The sequence below is a fragment of the Furipterus horrens genome, unplaced genomic scaffold (assembly GCF_987537825.1).
Source record: "Furipterus horrens unplaced genomic scaffold, mFurHor1.1.pri manual_scaffold_4, whole genome shotgun sequence".
NCBI classification, from domain to species: domain Eukaryota; kingdom Metazoa; phylum Chordata; class Mammalia; order Chiroptera; family Furipteridae; genus Furipterus; species Furipterus horrens.
Window position 1 is genome coordinate 71,506,226 of NW_028327174.1, and position 15,147 is coordinate 71,521,372.

Consider the following 15,147-nt stretch of genomic DNA (forward strand, 5'->3'; position numbering starts at 1 on the left):
GGTGAAAGGGGTATTTTTACTTTTTAATCATCATTTTTTAAGAGAAAATTTATCAAAATACTTACTTACCTTACAAAATAAATATTTTACAAAAATTCAACACAACCCTGTAAAAAACAACTTGAGATTTTAGTTTAGGAAAATATGTTTAGTTCAACTGGCAAAATGCTATTATTTGTATTTATGATAGATATATAAAATTAGAAACTTTTAAATTACTTTTCTCAATCTAAACAGAGACAGATGTATGGGAAAGCAGGGGAGAACTTTGCAGAATGGCTTGCGCTGTGATGGCAAGGTGGGAATATGCAGGAAGCCAGAAACCTATATTGGTCACATGTCCTCTGGACAGTCTTCTTGTCAGGACTAATGAGATGTATGTAGAGCAACATGCCTTACAAGGTGATTTTGTACACATGTGTGTGTATACCTTCACTACTATTTCTTGATTGAACCTAACAACTAACCAGACGAAAAAAGTGCCAGACACAGGGATTGATATATAAGAAGTGTTAAGTGTGCTTTTTGTTGTGTTTTTTTTCTTTCTTTGTTTAATAAAGTGAAACAAATAAATGTCAAGAAGCCTTTAGCACCTAATTTCACCAGTATTCAGGGTTTGTGCTTCAACATATGACATGTAAGAAGCTGTAGTGCACTGGAAGAAGAGGCATGGACTGAGAACCTGCCTCTGCTATTCACCAAGTATGATCAGAGACACGTATTGTTTTAGTTTTTATTTTGTTGACTTTAAAAAAAATAGTTTTATTAGCTATCCTTTTGTTTGTAAATAAAAGAAGTATAACTCAAAGTAGTTCTATAAAATAAGGAATTTTGCTTCAGTAAGGCTGCTTCTAGAGGTAAAAACATTGTCTTGGGGTTCCTCTCCCTCTTCCTCTCCTAATCCTTAATTTGCTTTTCTCCCTGCATCATTATGAAAAATAATGGTGCTATTAATCACATCATCTATGTGGCCAGGGAAGGGTGCTGCTGGCAGCTCCAGCCTTAAGTTCATTATCACAGAGAAGGTAGGATAGATTTTCTGTCTCCCAGAGCCCATATATATGAATTGAGCTGTTAGAGTTCCACACGCATTCCTAAATCAATCACTGTGGCCAGGGGTGTACAAGCCTGCATGGAGTGGTTACCCCTAAGACCTAAGCAGGACACGTTTTGGTTTCAGTCCCAAAGAACCAATGAACTAGAGAAGTGGTTTTCCAAAAGAAAAAGAGAATGGGAAAAACATTCAGAATTATAAGTGAGAATTGTTTGTAATTAATACCCAACGCATAACAAATCAAATGTGATAGTGTAACAAAGGTGTTTTCAAACACGTAAGCCTCTTAACATTTATTTAGTGCATGCTGTTTTCAGTAAACTATTGGAGATATTCTAGATTTTTTAAAAGGAATAAATTAAGAACAAGAAAACATAAAAACAAGGAAACAGGGGTTCCAAGAGAGGTATAAAGAATCCCCATGTCCTGGCTGGTGTGGCTCAGTAGATTGAGCACAGACCTGCCAACTAAAAGATCGCTGGTTTGATTCCCAGTCAGCGTACATGCCTGGATTGTGGTCCAGGTCCCCAGTTGGGAGTGTGCAAGAGACAACCGATCAATGTATCGCTTGCACATGGATGTTTCTCTCCCTCCCTTTCTCCCCCACTTCTTCCCCCTAAAAATAAATAAATAAAATCTTAAAATAAAAAAAAAGAATCCCCACCATGTTGGCAAAGTGTAGTCCCATCAGGAGTTCTACACAGCTGTCCTAGGGAGGTTGTAGAAGCAGACACAGGGTTACCAAGCAAATTAATAAAACAGATAGTGTACATGAGGAACTTGAGAAGAAATTTGACAATTCTGTCAGAAAATTTTGAACTAAATTTATAAATAATACATGGAAAATAGGACAAAATAAAAAATGAGATAGTTACTAAATATGGGGATAAAACCAAAACATTTTTAAACTAAGGGAAAAAAAATCATAGTATACCACATGGCTTTGCTGTGAATGATATTACATAGTCATAGTAATACAAACACTGACTAACAAATGAATCAGAAAGGTGATATAAATATATATAACTATAATGAAAGGATGAGGGAAAAGGAAACAGATATGGGTGAGGGAAATGTAAAAAAGTTCATTTCTCTTTGCAATATGAGATAATGCCTAAAACTGAAAAATAAAAAAGATTGTCTAACCCTGTTGTATGTAATATGGAGGTAAACATGCAAACAAACTTGAAGACTTGAAAACAGAAGCCTTGATAATGATTACTTTTGAGATGTAAGAATCAGAAAAAGAACTAAGAATAATGTTTTTAATGATAAATCATAACTATTTAAACTGCAAATATGTATTTTGATTATATATAATATATATATATACTATGAAACATACATATATCTTTTATAAAAAATTGAAATTCCCACAAATAGAAACATTAAAAATAAATAGATGAGTTTAGAAAATAGGGGAAAAGAATTTTCAAAGATAATGTGATTTCAAAAGTTTACTTGTGATGATTGATTAAGGAAAAAAGAAATATTCTTTTTCATGTCTTTTATTTTTTCTTTCTTTCTTTCTTTTTTTTTTTTTTTTTTTACAGGTCTGATGGACAACTTTTATTAGCCAAAGTATCAGCAGAGGAAGAATCACTGAAGAATTTGAAATCATGAGCAAGATGCCCAAATACTTTAATATTGCTGCAAAAGTACTTCAGTTCAGTAGCAAGCAGTAGAAGGTGAATCCTGCGAACAGATATGGCTTCCCAAGAAACTGGATCCATCCTGTGTGAGGCAACTGGGAACAGAGCTACATGAAGTCATTCAATCACTGTTCCATTTTTAAAGGAGGAAAGGTAAGTAGAGGTGAACAGAACTTTTCTAACAAAGATCCTGATACTCTTTTGATTATCAATGCTCGTGAACATTTTTCAGTCCTTACTTTGCTTCTGTCCTTAGACCTTTTCAAATTCTCGATTCATTTTTCTATAGTGATTGCAGTTCTTCCTCTCACCAGTGTAGCTCCTGCTTATGATCGTTACTGGCTTTTCCTACATATACACACAATTCCTGGGTATTCTGTTTAATTCTACACATTCATAATTACCTAAACGTTGTTAATTCATGGCCAGATCACTATGCTCAACTCTAGTCCCTATTTCCAACTGTCTGGGGTTTGTCTAAATATACCATAACTGTCTCAAATTAAACTTCTAAGTTAAATTGAATGCATTATTCTCACTACCACAACTCTCACTAGCTGCTCCTGTAAAACCTGGTCTCTTCCAGCTGTATTTTCTGGCTTGTGAATGGCACTATTTTCTGACATTCAGGTCAGAACCCTGAGTGATATTACTCTTCTCTCCATCAAACCTTTCAATCTTGTTGCTCTACTGCTACTAACTAGACTGGGATAATTTCAGTTTTCTAGAATAAAGGCTAAACATCTTAACCTGGAATTCAAGGTCTGTGTGGAAGAAACAATGCTATAAGAATGCTGTATAAAAGGTGTTAAATTTTGCTGTTTAACTGCTCGATGCAACTGGGTTAAACAATCCTTAAGAAGTCTTACATTTGCATTCTTTTCTTACAAAACTGCTGCTAATCAGTCAGTTTTCATGTTTACTACCACTTGCTACTGCTGGGGAAAATTTTGGCGCTAATACATTTTACTACCTTGACCTTTGAATGTAAGAGTAACTGTACAAATCTTAGGATTCTGAAGACAGTTCCAGTCATGGGGCAAACCAAAAACTAAACTAAAGAAAGATGGAAAATGGGTGTTTTAAATTTAATAACAATAGGATCACTGGGTGGTCATATCCTCAAATTCTCAATGTTGGTTGTACAAAGGGGTCAAAAGCAGCCCTTGGGGAACATTATCCCTCAAACATGGAATAGTATTCAAAAAGAGATACAAAACTCAGCACCTCTTTCATTAAAAAGGAAACAAAAAGAAATTCTAGATTAAAAAAAAAAAAAAAAGCTAAAATATTCTCATAGCTGCCTTGGGAGTAGGTCTTAATCCTTCCACATAGAGAGATGCCTTCATATCTGCAGGATGCCATTTGGACTAAACCCAAACTGAGTCCATTACTCATTCCCTCTCCGGTTCTTCTTGTGGCTTTTCTTAGATCTTTCAGGAGATTTTGAGTGGCTCCTGTGTCTGTGACTCCAGTGATGACCTGGGGACTTGGAGCGGGATCTGTGCTGTCTGTCTCGGGACCTGCTGCGGTGACATCTTGGACTCTTGCTCCAACGCCTTTCTTGGTGAGGGGAGGGGCTTCTCCTTTTGGGAGACCGACTCCGCCTTCTGGGTGACTGGCTCCTACTCCTCCTATAGCGCAGCGTGGGAGAGCGACGGGGCTTGTCCAGGTCTCGGTAGCTTCTCCGGCGATGATCAGGTGATGGTACTCTCTCCAACTTCTCATCTTCCTCTTCTTCCTCTTCACTGGACTCTACATCATCCATGTCCTCTTCTAGAGCGCTAACTGGAGGCTCCAATTGCTCAGCTTCCTCTAGCACATAGCGTTTCTGTAGCCGGGGCAAAATGACATCACAGACTCTCTCACTGTGCAGTAGTTCATCAATGAACTCATCTACATGCTTCAGTTCAAACTCCCCATTTCGATTCTGGCTCTTAAATTTTCCTATAGTCGGTGTACAGAGGCTCCAAGTACTTGTAGCAATCAATTGCAGTGCCTGTCAGCCACATGTAAAGTGCTCCCAACATACGGACATACTTGAAGTCTTCATTTTTTATAAACTCAACAATGATATCTTTCTCTGGTTGAATCTGAAGCATCTTCAAGGTCAGACACAGAAAGGAATTGGCTTTATGTTGCCACCATAGACGCCACCCACAAACCTTAACTCCATGGCTTTATCGACTACAAGTTCAGCTGTAAGTCCAAAGCACTCCTCTTTCCAGTACTTGGACTCATATATTCGAGTCTGAATGATCTTCTCCACCAAATACTGAGGGTTGGTACCGTGGAAGCTGTGCACATCCTTCACGGTGCGGTTCGCCATTTTAGAACGCCTTCAGTTCTATTTCCGTTGAGTCCTTTAGTGCGTCATATCCAGGTTAAAAAAACAAACAAACAAACAAAAAAAAACACAGAAAAAGAGAAAGGTGAAGGTGTTTTTATTTGGCGACCATCTTGAAATCCTTCATTTCTTTTCTTTATCTCAGCTACTATGCTACTTAAGAAATGCACATAATATTTATATATTTGCTTTGACAAACTCTGCTTTTAACTTCTGAGGGCAAATACCTTCTAAAAATATACAATTAATTTTGTGTTTTTTCTATGATAATTTTCTAATTAATTGTGGTTACATTAATATTATTTGTACTACAAATGGTTCATGTATCATTGCATTTAACAGTGTCATTTTAATTAGAACTGTAAAAGAGTACTTGAATCAAATTCTTCAGTATTGAAGTCTCCAGAGGAAGACACTTCATTTTCATATCCCCTTTAGAATTCCATGCTTCTCAACATGGACATCAAGGATCTTTTTTCACATTAAGCTCATGAATAATTTGAAAAAAATCTGTTAGAGGTGATGGTCAATCCCCTAATTGAGAGCTTGGAGTTAGATAATGTGTGCAAGGGCTTGTCTTTAACTTTCAGTAATTTCTATCTGATAGGAAATTCAATTGTCCTTATCTCAGACATAAAAAGGCAGAACAATAAAAGATCACATACTCAGGAGCCAGATTGCCTGCTATAAAATCACAGCTCTGCCCCTTATTAGCTATGAGAATTTGTACAAGTTCTTAAACTCTTTGTGACTCAGTTTTTTAATCTGTAAAATAGGAATTAGTATTTTTGTGAAGATCAGATATTAGTACAGGTAAAGCACTAAAGCAGTGCCTAGCATAAGAACTGTTCTTAAAATCATTTCTTTGAGGAAAAAAACAAAAAAACAAAGAACATTGGTTTATTGTCCATGTGAGGCAAAATCATTTTAAACACTGCGCTATGAATTACTATGTATATTATTTTTCAGTTCACATCATGGTGGAATTTGTGCAGTTTTGAAAAGAGATAGAGAGAGATAATTAAATATTAAGCTGAAATAAGAAATCACAAATTAAAGCACAAAAAATGTAGATTCGTCACAGGAAAAAAATCATGATCCTTGTTTGAGTGTTTAAAGAGTTGTTCACTATATGGATGAAGACTTTACCCAACCTCAGTACAGTGATTCAAAAGGAGACACTGGGAAGTTAATAGGAGCAACAGCGTGGCTACAAGAGAAGTGGGGGGAGGGGGAGAAAGTGGCTTCCACAATAGTTATGTCAGCCCTGCTTTAATGGGATAATTGATCAGGAAGCAATAGGCACCCTCAAGGTTAGTATAAAGTGAGCCAGTGCCACCTACAGAGAGGACAGCAGGCTGCACCAAGGCCACAGAAAAGCGAGGAGGGAAGGTCAGCACCAGTGAATCAGAAGAGGATATCACTGGCTGTGGTGACAATGTTTCAGTAATTTGGGGACTCCAATAAAAGAAAGGAAGGATATGTGGCTGAACTTGTAATGTAACTCCAATAAGAATGTACTGGGGGGAAAACAAGATGGTGGAGGAGTAAGTGGAAGCTACACTAACCTCCTCCCAAAACTAGTCTGGATTTACAACTTAATTTTGGAGAAATCATCTGGAATAACCAACCGAACACTAGATGGAGAGAAGTCTTATAATCACAGAGAGACAGAAAAGGCCGCTACATCACAATGTGACTGGTAGGGAGTGCGGAGACACGGAAGGGCTGGCTGGGCTCACACGGGTGGCAGCTGAAGGGACTGAGAAACAGCTCAGCAGCTGGCGGTTCCCCCTGAGAAGGGCAGGGTCTAAACCACCAGCTGGGCTTCCCAGCCTACAGTAACAGAGTGGAAAGTAAAATAGTATCCAGCTGAGAAAAGCGAAAAGCCACAGGTTTCTTGCTAGCTGGAAAGAAACAGCTGGAGAAAAAGAGCTCTTAAGTGGATCACATACAAAAATATTTTGCCCCCACTTACCCTGGGCTCAAGCAGAGGGAAGACAGAGAGGACTGGAGACGCTTGGGAAGAGTTTGGTGTGGTGGCTTTGAGGGGAGAGCTGGGGAAGCAGCCCACTGGGTCCCAGTGCTGACTCATCCCCAGTACTGCAGGCAGACCATTCCCCTCCAAGTGGCGCCAGCCTGAGGGGAAGCAAAAGCCCTGCCTGCAGGAATTAAGCTGCCATACCCATGGTCCTTAAGCCTGATTGCTAATCACAGATTGAATACATTAACAACTAAAGAAGCCAGACAAAGGCAGTAGATCCCTGGAAGTCTCCAACAGGCTGCCTAGGCCCAGACTGGTACAGGATCTGACGCCACCAAGGGCAGATCCAGGAAGTGCAGATCATTCTAAGAAGCACCAACAAACAATAAGAATCACAAAAATGGGGAGACAGAGAAACAACCCCCCATCAAAAGGAAAGGTAGAATCCCCAGAAAGAGTGCTAAATGAAATAGATGGGAGCCAACTATCAGATATGGGATTGAAAGCATGGATTATGCAGAAGCTCAATGAGCTCAGCGGAAACTACAAAGAACTCCAGAAAAACTACAAGGAACTCACGGAAAATTATGTGAGCATGAAAAAGGACATAGAACTTATCAATAAGAGCCAGGAGGAAATGAAGAATACAGTCTCTGAATTGAAGAACACAGTAGAAGGAATGAAAAGCAGGCTAGAGGAAGCAGAAGATCGGATCAGCGAGCTGGAAGACAATGTAGACAAAAACTCCCAGACAGTGCAACAAAATGAAAAAAGATTGAACAAGACTGAAGAGGCTCTAACACAGCTGCAGGACAACATGAAACGTAATAATATCCGTATCATAGGAATTCCAGAAGGAGAAGAGCAAGGGATAGAAAACCTCTTTGAAAAACTAATGACAGAAAACTTCCCTAACATGAGGAGAGAAAGAGTCACACAAGTCCAGGAAGCACAGAGGGTCCCAATGAAGATAAACCCCAACAGGCCCACTTCAAGACACATCATAATTAAAATGGCAACACTCAAAGACAAAGAGAGAATCCTAAAGGCAGGAAGAGAAAAACAACTAATAACATACAAGGGAACTCCAATAAGGCTTTCATCAGATTTCTCAGCAGAAACACTAAAGCCAGAAGGGAATGGCAAAAAATATTCCAAGCAATGAAAAACAAAGGCCTACAACCAAGAATACTCTACCCAGCAAGATTCTCATTCAAAATGGAAGGTGAAATAAGGAGTTTCCAAGACAAAAGAACGCTAAAAGAATACATCTCCACCAAACCAGCATTGCAAGAAATGCTAAAGGGTCTGCTTTAAGAAGATGAAGAAACAGAGAGAGACAGAGAGGAACATGAGTACAAAGGGGGAAAATGACAAGGAATAAGTACTGAAAGAAAGAAGGAACTTCTACCATTTGCAACAACATGGATGGAACTAGAGAGAATTATGCTTAGTGAAATAAGCCAGGCAACAAAAGAAAATTACCTTATGATATCACCTGTTAAAGGAAACTAATGAACAACACAAACAAATGAGCAAAATTGAACCAGAGGTATGTAAACAAGGAATAAACTAACAGTAACAAAGAGGGAGATGGGAGGGAGAGAAGGGGGTAAGAAGGGGAAGGGTCTAGTCAAAGAAAATGTATAAATGACCCATAGACATGGACAACTGGGTGGGGACTGAATGTGGGAGAAGGGAGGGCGAGGGTGCAGGGAAGCAAGAGGGGAAAAGAAGTGGGACAACTGTAATGGAAAAACAAACAAAAAAAATTTAGTGGGGGGAAAAATAAAAATATAAAGAATGGAAATGCAAGTTCAGTGAATATTCGAAGGACAAGGATTTTCCTTCACACTGTATATTTTTCTCCCTATCTGATCCCGCCAGAGTTTGGCATTCTAAAGAAGTAAGTAATGAAATAAGTTTCTTTGCGTAAAACTAATAAGACCAGTTGTCAATAGAGATTTTTTTTTTAATGAAGACTTTGACTGGAATGTCATGCCTAAAGGAGACATGCTTGGGCTTTGGTTGTTACCAAAAAGCCCTGAGGAACTGGGATTGACTTTCAAAGGTAATAAAAGTCCACGAGATAAAAGGCCTGGTACCTTGAATGGATGTGCGGTCCATGGCAATCTTTCCAGGGAAGGAATGAAGGTTGTTTTCCTGAAAGATGGCTAGATTGGACCTTAAGGCATAATGAATGACTTGGAAAAGACAGGTGTTTACAGGCAAGGCTGATAGCCAGGTATGTGGTTCTGCTTCTGTGCCTTGAAGGGCAAACTGAAGGTTACCCTAAATGTTCCTTGCATAAGTTCCAGCAAAGCAGAACTAAAGATCAGAAGTGATCATTTTCTGCTCTTGTTGTGTTTATGCAAATAAACAGGATAAATTAAAACTGGACTTAATGCAGTCCCTTTAATGACAAGGAGGGTAATCTTAGGGAGAAAAATCACAATTCAAGGAGGATCTCACCAGTTACCAAGTTGGCCAGCACCTTGATATTGGACCTCCTAGACTGCAAAACTGTGAGAAATAAATGTTTGCTGTTTATAAGCAATACAGTCTATGGTATTCTGTTATGGCAGTTCAAACAGGCTAAGAGAAGGAAAAGTGAATATATATATATATATATATATATATATATATATATATATACACACACACACATGTATATATATAATTGTGCTTCTAAAAAGTTAGAAGTATATGTGTATGTGTGTGAACATGTATGTACATGTTTAATGTTGTCAGTCTGAGGAACTAGTTATCTTCCATTCAAGCCATTTCCTGTACTTAAAGCTGCATATTCACTGAAAAAGCTGACATTGCACAGTCAGCTTGAAATATTCAATTCATCACAGTGTAAAACCTTAAAGTTCAGATCTGTTTCCACAACAACCACAGAGTAGCTCCTCAAGCATGTTAGACTTTTTATGTTCTTACCCTACATGTGTGCAGGAAGACTTGCTAATCTTTGATGCAGTATTTATAAGTTATATTGGTTATATAAGCCTATGCCTCTGTTTTCTATTGTGCATTTGAAAATTCAACAACAGTTTTACACAGGAGTATTTTTTTATCATTTTTTTATTGTTGTAGGACTAATTTTTGAGGTATTAACTGGGACAAAAACATAATTGTGAGCAATTGGGTATTCAGCTATGTTTTATATAAAACAATGGATTAGCTCATTGAAAAATATGAGGATTTGACACTTCAACTGTGATCTGATCCAAGTTTTGAGTGCCCTTCCCTACACTCCTCTACGTGGTTCCACATGCACCCAGGGGGGAACCACAGCTACCTCTGGATGATGGCTGTCTCATGAGCTTACACAACTAAATGGTTTGTGTGTACTGTGGATCATAACCTTTTAATCACTCTCCTCTAATTATCTAAGTCTCCTGGCTTCCTATGAACTGCATCACCCTGAGTCTATTGTACTTATTACTTTTGTATAGGGCTACTTTTATTCTCCAGAGGGAAAAAAATTTCTTATTGTCACACACACACACACACACAGTTAAACAGGATCAACTAAATAAAACCCTTAGCAGAGCTAGATAAGAAAATGACTCTCGAGGAATTTGGAGGAAATACTTTATAAACTTAAGAAAAAGTAACATTAGGTTGTTTACTGAAATATCAGATTGTTACAGAACAAGGGTGTCCGGGAATCCCCAGAGCCAGAAGGCTTTCAGGATGCCTTTGCATGCCTGGGGCTAGTGGCTAGTGTCTTTATTATGCAAATGGATTTGATACTTCCAAGGCCCAAGAAGCTGGGAGGTGTCTTGAACCATGGGATGGTATTGAAAGAGCTTATAGAGCCTGCGTGAGGTTTTGTGAATGGTCAGAACTGGGTACCATGCCCACTGCATCACAGGATGCAGTCAGGGATTTAAAAGTAAGTGGCAGACATTTTAGGGAGAGCACACCATGAGGCTTTGAGAACACTTTGAGGCTTGGAGAAGGGGGAACACCTTTGTGGTTTTGGAAAGGAAAGGCTAGGAATCCACGTGGTTCTGGATTAAAAGCTGGCAGGCACCTTAACACAGAAAGGCCTCCCCAATCAGAATCAAATGATTGGCAGCTACCAGTAAAGCTGAACTATGTCTAGGAAGTAGGGAAACGGTATCTCTAACTTTTCTAAAACTAACCTGGTTTGGCAAGGGGAGGCTGAATTATGTGTTTGTGGGCGTTTTAAGGAACATAAGACTTAATGGCAGAAATCCGCAAATAATCTAAATCTATATAACTATTAAATAAATAATTCTTTTTCTTTTCACTAAACTCTGGTATTGAGAGTTATAATTCCAGCGGCGGGCAATCGGGTCCCTAACAAAACAGTCTATGGGTTCTGTTTCAATCGGAGAGCCCAGGGGTTCTGTTATAAGATTGCTTCCTTCCTCAAGAGTGATGTCTTGCTTTGATTTTGATGGTCAGATCTCAAAGATACAGTTTTTATTCAGATTATGTTCTCTATATATTTACGCTTAAAGTTCAGAAGTTTTAGCATCATGTTGGAGGTTTATTAGTTATAGTCAGATTACAAAATCTCTTCTCTAGGGTTTCTTTTTTCTTACTTCCATGATCATCACTGCTATTTACCACTTAGAATTTGTTTTGTATAAACATATTTCCAACACACACACACATACACACAAACATACATACACACACTGATTTTCCCTTGAATGGTCCCAGGTAATGGTCTAAGAATATTTGAAAACGAATGTTTGGCCAATGTATTGGCTTAAAATACTTAAAATACAAATATTTTCATTTTAGCTATCGAAATAATCTTATTCTTTGCCAGAACACATCATTTTCTACACAAAACTACTAGTCAAAATCATTCAAACATATAGTTTCATAACTGTAAAATTATGGTTCATAAATACATGGGACTTTTTAGTGATTCTTAGTAATTCACCTATTTATGGCCGTTCACATTTATTCATATAACTCATAATTAAAATAAATAAATAAATAAATAACCTTCTTGTCTCCTAATTACCAACGGATTAAACCACAAACTTCTATCCCATCTTATGTAAAGTTCTCTTTGGTTTGCCTTCCCTGTTATGCCTTCCTCTACTTCATGACATTTTTTCTTACCTTTTTATAGTCAAGGCAACAATAGCCTTGGGCTAATCACTCTTTTGCACATGTTCCCTCTGCCTAAAACTGAAAATCTTCTCCTCTTTCTTTAAGAAGCACCACAGAACTCTATTGTAAAGCCTCTTCCAGCAGCCTCTGGCAAGATTAGACACAGACTCTTGTGTTTTCATTGTCGTGTTCATTAAAACTGTTAGAATACTCAGTGTTGTATTTCCATAAACTGCTTAAATGATGTTCTGCCTTCCTATCTTAATCTCTGTAACATCAGTGTCTCCCACATTTGCTTACACATGCTAACTATTAGATGTAAGTTCATTGAATGAATAAACAAATAAATAATAACCAAGTTGGTTTGTTATACCATGTACATTTAAATATCAAGTGAGCCAATATGGCAAATATGCTTAAGAGATTTTTGTATATGTCAAACATACTTTCTCTGTTTTGCTTTTGTTTGTATTCTTTTTCTTCCCCATCACTTAGAAAGCTGGAGAATCTATTGCTTCCACCTACATTTCTTCAGATGCCTGAAAATAACTAAATGTATGAGCAATATTTTTAAGCAACGATCTAGGAGCAAATCACTATGCCAGTCCGTTAAAGGACTTTTCTAATATTGTATCTTTTGTGTTATAATCCTTGATTTATTCATTCCTCCTTATAAATGCCATTTACTTATGTTCATGTATACTTTTTGTTTTCATCACTATAACTGTTAATATATATATTTATAATATAAAAATAATAAAAATCACATTATTAAATATACCTTTTGAAAGCTTCCTCTAAGAAACATTCATATTTTTAAACAAATATTTTATGGTCCCGGGAAACTTCACACATTTTTCCTGGTACTCCATACCTTAATACTTAAAGTATTAAAACCACATCTTTACCTCTGTTCACATTAATCATAGGAAGCTCAAAACCCAGTGTATATCTACATTTTATCAGAAATCCTTCAGCTCCACCTTAAAAAATGTCTATAACCTGACTACTTCTTCAGCTTAATTGCTAAAGCTTTAAAAAATGTAACAATAATCTTTTCCCAGGATCTTAATAAAGGTCTAACTAGTTATTCTGCTTTCTATCATTGACTCAGAATGTTTACTAAGTATTAAAAAAATAATAATTGTGAATCTTCCTAAGAGTCATATATTTTACATAGCTCTATAGTATATATGATGATAAAGATTCATTTTTTATTGTCTACTAGACCAAAATTTGATATTATTTGGTCACAAGTATTACACTGAACATCTTTCATAAAACTTGATCTAAAACACAAACATTATTTTTATTGTTTTTACATTTGAGAAATGTGTGTACTTATAGAATGAGGAGAAAAATTGACTGGAATTGGAAATATTAAAGATATAAGAGACACCAAATAATTGGTTAGATACCATATTTTTCTCTCCATCAGACTCACTTTTTTTCCCCCCAAAAAGTGAGGGGAAATGTCTGTGCATCTTATGGAGTGAATATTGCGTCACAGACCATGATGTGTATTACCTGACCTGTCAGAGGTGGTGACAGCTGTTAGAAGAGGAGGGGTGGGCCTACACAAAACCCCTGGGGATGCTTAAATGTCCCACTTCACTGCTGAATCTCAAGGCATCTGGTCAGTTGCCGTCCGCCTCTGCCCATCACCCAGGACCTGGGACTCGCCAGCTACAACTGCTGACCTGTTGAATCTGCTGAGGCTAATAATGGATATGAGGCACAGTGCTAATTGTCTTTGACACTGGCTGGGGTCTGTCTCCGTAGAACTGCTTCCAATCACCAATCACTGTGTCTTAAGCTCTGCCAATCATGAGAGGCAGATGAGTGGAGCTGAAGTAACATGTTCTCAGCTGGCTACTGGCTCCGTTAGATGCTACAGCTGTCTCATCTACCTCCATACTGTTTCCAATGCACACCAAATTTCTGTGTGAGGAGGCCAGTGGTAATTGGGTGAGCAGCCATAAATACTGAAGTTTGTAATATATAAAGGGACTTTTGGTGGGGTCACTATTCTAGTGGTAGCACAGGCACTGAGTGGATTAAGGAGTATCACTAGCCATAACAGGCCCTGGGGGTAGTCCGCTAGAACCTGTAACTAGGATAGTGATACTCTCCGTGACTGTTACAACTAGTGATACCTCTTAACTCCCTCAATGCCTGTTATTAAAGGCCCCCATAAATTCTGATACTAGCAATAATGAGTTCTTGGGGTTCCCAGAAAACTAGAAAAGTACTTGAACCTTAAAGTCTCTTCTCATATGTTAATGACAGTGATGATGTTCTTAATACTGCTGTTGACTGCTGTGCATATTACATGGTTGAAATATTATTCTGTCTTTATTTTATTAAATATTTTAGTACACCATTTGGTTCAGAATATTTTTTTTCTTGTTTTCCTCCTCTAAACCTAGGTGCATCTTATGGTCAGGTGCATCTTATAGTACCAAAAAATATGGTACATGTCTAGAGGAGTATTGTGTGCTTAGAATAAAGAAAAAACTAAAAAGTTTGCTATTTCAAGAGAAATGTCTATTCTGAGACAAGAGAGAGGGACATTGGATGCTGAAAATGTGGTTAGACTTTAATATCCCCTAGTTGTGAACTAGTTAATTAGATAAATTATTCAAAAACTTTAAGCCTCAGTATTGTTTCATTTGCCATTTGCATTATTGCATTTATTGATATTATTGGGAGAAAAGTAGTTTGAATATTTAAATTATATTCTTCCTGTCGTTGGAACAAAATAATTACAATATGATTATCTTTAGAGCTATAATGGAGGAAGTTCAAGGTGTTAGGAAAGCAAAAGGGATAGGCATATAACAGGTGATAAGGGTCAATATAGGGCTCTTGAAAGATCTGCAAGAGAAAAAGACACTTACAAAAAGAATTTTACTTTGGAAAAATGTACATTATATGACACAGCAATCATCTGGGATCTTGATAAAACCGAGATTCAAATGTTGGAGTTAGGGGTAGGGCC

At 37.5% G+C, this 15,147-nt stretch overlaps 1 pseudogene; it reads right to left on the reverse strand.

The window, feature by feature from the left end:
* Nucleotides 1-4,004: 4,004 nt before the first annotated feature.
* On the reverse strand, nucleotides 4,005-5,035 carry LOC150012193 (pre-mRNA-splicing factor 38A pseudogene; annotated as a pseudogene).
* Nucleotides 5,036-15,147: the final 10,112 nt, after the last annotated feature.